This window comes from Octopus bimaculoides, chromosome 12 (genome assembly GCF_046866305.1).
Source record: "Octopus bimaculoides isolate indiv1 chromosome 12, ASM4686630v1, whole genome shotgun sequence".
Lineage (NCBI taxonomy): Eukaryota > Metazoa > Mollusca > Cephalopoda > Octopoda > Octopodidae > Octopus > Octopus bimaculoides.
The window spans coordinates 54,167,771-54,172,427 of NC_142939.1; the positions used below are offsets into that span (position 1 = coordinate 54,167,771).

At 32.2% G+C, this 4,657-nt stretch overlaps 1 non-coding gene across 1 annotated transcript; it reads right to left on the reverse strand.

The window, feature by feature from the left end:
• Nucleotides 1-3,840: 3,840 nt before the first annotated feature.
• LOC128249232 (U6atac minor spliceosomal RNA) lies at nt 3,841-3,959 on the reverse strand. Its single transcript, XR_008265345.2, has one exon. It is a non-coding gene; the product is annotated as a U6atac minor spliceosomal RNA (small nuclear RNA).
• Between the last annotated feature and the right edge of the window lie 698 nt (nt 3,960-4,657).

Genomic DNA, 4,657 nt, shown 5'->3' on the forward strand with positions numbered 1-4,657 from the left:
TACATTTCGAGCCTACGCTCTTCAACAGAAAGGAACACAGAAATAAACAGAGAGAGAGAGAGAGAGAGAGAGAGAGAGAGAGAGAGAGAGAGAGAGAGAGAGAGAGAAATAAAAAAAAGGTTTAGTTATATATACATACTTAGGTACATATACATGCATACCAATACTTATGTCACAAGATCTCCCAAAACAAGATACCAATAGTTAGTCGTTGTCTAAGCGTAATTAAGCTACGTACGAAGAGGAACAATATCAAAGTAAGCCATCCACACACACTGTAAATACACAATCACTTTCCATTTTAAAAGAATGAAGGATAATCCAGAATAACGACAGCAAAATATAGCATATTCACATCGAGCATATCATATGTGCATTCCCATCATCAACTGCCGAAACGAATATCACTATGATTTCGACTTTAGAGCAGCAGAACCATTCATTACGGCGGTGTCCACTGCTTTAAAATTACAAGCACTGCCTGGGATCCTCTAGCTTGTTAATTATTACTTAGTAACAGCATAAGTGTAAACATATACTAATAACTTATAGCTACATTTATAACAGGAAGGAAACTAATTCCCAAAAGTGTAAAACAGACAAAATAGCAAGCATAGGCATCTGAATATATTGTTCCCCAATCAACACAGCATCACAAACAAGATATTACAGCTCCAAATACTTAATAACGATTAGTGGACGAGGAATCTCGTAAACAACGCCACCGAACTACGGACAATGTTAGATCAATATCTATGAATAAAAGTTCAATAATGCACAATATATCATACAAATAAGCTGCTTACCAAAAGTAAAATTATAAAAAAATAATATGAAATTTAAAATTAAGCAAAGAGTATATACGTATATGTCCATCTATAATTAAAACAAATATTAAATACAACTCTTTAACTGCAAAGAGACTAAATAATCCATTATAAATAATCAGCCAACGAGCTTGTTATTTGGGAACAAACCAAATAGCACTTAATTAAAGAATAAGTAGATATCTATGTATTTTAAATATACACCTATTATACATTTAAAATCTATGAATATTGAACATTTCCCTGAACAAATTGGTACGGAGATAATGCTACATGAACTGAAATCCAACGTGTTGCGAAGAGATTAACAGAAACCATACTAACGGGTTAACCCTAAACATTCAAACACTGAATATATATATAATAGATTATAAACACAATCTGTCCGTACTAATGCTTGGCGGAAGAAATGTCGGAGGAAATACTCAGAATATTCGTTATCCATACATGTAGATGGACGTGTATGTATGGTGTGTGTGAATATTTCATGTTTTTTTTTTTTTTAATACCATGTGTGTGCATGAGGTTTCAATCTTAGTAAAATGTTTCAATGCAAACTACTTGCGAATTGTTGAGACTTTATGATAACTTTCACAAATCTTTTGCGCTTAATCACGACTCACTCATTACACGTTAATAAGGTCCTATTTGTGGCAAACATACACACAAATAACATGAATCTATATCCACTCACGCGTATACTGGTTTAGACTTTATACCAGCTGTCTTGCATACACACGAAGGCAATCGGCCTTTATATAAAATACTGTAAAATTTAAAGATATTAGCATGCATCAAGATGTGTAGATTGCGTTATTATAGCACTTTCTCGCTGAAAAACTTGTTGGGATTTTGCCTGTAAGTTGCTATAAAGAGAATCTATCAATTCTAACGTTATGTGCTTATATAAGCGCAAATCTTAATCTCTACATTAATGCAATGTAGGGATCCGATTGTTGATAAAACAATCTATTACGTGCTTAATATGTAATTTTTAGGTGCGAAAGATTCCTAAAATCCCCTCACAAATCCCCAGAATCATGCGTTATCTATTTGTGTATATTTTTATCTAATGACAATAACATAAAATTTGTCTCTGTATGTACATAGGTGTGTTGTGGGAATGCATGCTTTTGCATGTTTTTGCGTGCCTAAATATGTTGTAATGTATGTTCGTGTATGCGTGTGTCCATAAGTGTGCTCAGTTCTTACAAATTTTTTTAGTTAAATCTTCTTTCATGTTGAAAAATATGTGTTTGTGAGAGAACGATATTACATGTGGTTGCGTGACTTGTCACGAGTAAGTATGAATTTATAGATCTACGGCTACCTTCACTTCCTTATCAAGCCCATAATCTTTAATTTAATGAACCCTAAATAACAACCCATTCCCTTAAAATTGTTACAAGATTAGATTAAACTATAATATTTCCGTGGTAAATAAACACGATTGGAACGCAGAAAAACTTTCACGTTATGGCAGAATGGAAGTTAATAAGGATCCAACTCTATCTCCAAAATATTCGTTCCTATGAAACAGATTTTAAGAGAAACCTCATGTGCTACACAAAACGAAATAAAATAAAATTCAGATTGAGGTTGGAAATGATACAGATTACACTTTTAGCTATGTTTGTAGCACTCAAACTGCTAATATTAAACACCCAAATCCTAATCAACATTTCATTTCCTGTGAAACAATTTCTCTTTTTCTCACTCTCTCTCTCTCTCTCTCTTTCTCTCTCTCTCTCTCTCTCTCTCTCTCTCTCACGCTTCCTTTCCCACTATTTTACGCTCACTCTCTCTCCCTTTCACTTTCTCTGTAACTCTCTCTCCCTTTCTCACTCTCTCACTATCTCTCCCTTTCACTCTCTAGCTCTCTCTCTCTCTCTCTCTCTCTCTCTCTCTCTCTGTTTAGTGGGTTGAGCCACTACTCAGGAAGAAACTATTCTAGAAGGGCCTCCTGCCTTATCTTCGAAACGCCTAGTTTTATAACAGAGGCAGCTGATGAAGGAATAATTTCAAGTGGCTTGTTTGTTTTCCTGTGCTCGTTCTCTTGTCTGTAAACAAAGTCCATTTTGTTTTTATGTCGCCGTTTATCTTTCTAATGTTCTGTACCCGGATATGCATCTATATATACATGTAGATGTAGGTATGTACATCTATGTATATGCTTATATATCATTTGTATTATTATATCATCGAACGCACGCGTCCATTTGCAAGTAAGTTTCAACTTTATATATATATATATATATATATATATATATGTGTGTGTGTGTGTGTGTGTGTGTGTGTGTGTGTGTGTGTGTGTGTGTGTGTGTGTGTGTGTGTGTGTGTGTAATGTATGTATGTATGTATGTATATGCATCAAGTTCCTTAACGGAATTAATATCAGAGTATATCCGTAAACAATTTATTTTAAGAATAATTCAGTTCATATTTGTTCATATTTAGACTGAATTTTATATCTATATAACATTTTTATATTTTTATTTATATTTATAATCACAATTTAACTTTAATTTAGAAAATAATGGGTATAAAGTGGAAGATTAACAGTTTCGCCATTTTATGTGCGATGCTTTGCATATAACATTTATTTCTGACCTTCTAAGTTTGCCGAATGCTATCCCATGTTTTAGTTTGTAATATCTAAAAGTACATTCGATTAGATCAATGAATCATTATTGATATTGTCAATACTACCAGGATACTACATTTCAAAGGTCATAATAACTATTGTTTGATAAATAGCGAGGAATTATTCACTGAGATATATTACACATAACAAAGCTAATTTATTAGTTTGCGCCAGTACTGAAATATAACCTGCTAAATTATATATGTGCATATGCACAAAGACAAACACACGCGCGCGCGCACACACACACACACACGTCCAAACACACACACAAACACAGACACATACACATACGTATTCTGGGCGAATGCATAAAGAGGAAGTTATTATTTTGTAATAGTGTTCGCTGTTTCCCTTTTATTTCGGTTTTAGAATGTTTAATGAAATATCCCAAGTATAGAGCAATGCCCATATGAATGAGAAAGATCAATCAATCTCTTCCGTCCTTGTCAAGGGGAGAGCTAACCACGTCTTCGTTTTTATTTATTTATTTTTATTTTTGCTACACGTAAATATTCCATACGTGGTGACACATAATCCTAGGAACCACAATATTCCTTCATTCAGAAAACAATATTTCCCAATTCTACATCAGTCATGAAATCTCTGAAGAAAATAAAAATTCGCAATTCATCGACAGCCGAAGACAATCACCGTACTCTCATAAGAATTCTAACAATGGCGAGATTCACATCGGAGAAAGAAATAATACAAGTAACGAACTGTGGAAGCCCTTGTTTTGGGTCAACTTTGATCGGGATCGGTTGCTCAGTACCCAGAACAGTTGGCTTACTTAAAATCCATGTGATGTCCATGTATTATGAAAACGAAGTAATAAGAAAATGTGATGATCTTTTGGTGAATCTCCACTCTGTGTGGTGTTATGATACCCACTCCCTCATCATTGAACGTATATATATATATATATATATATATATATATATATATATATATATATATATATATATATATATATATATATATATATATATATATATATATATATATATATATATATATATATATATATATATATATATATATATATATATATATATATATATATATATATATATATATATGTATATATATATATATATATATATATATATATATATATATATATATATATATATATATATATATATATGTATGTATGTATGTATGTATGTATATATAAAGAGAG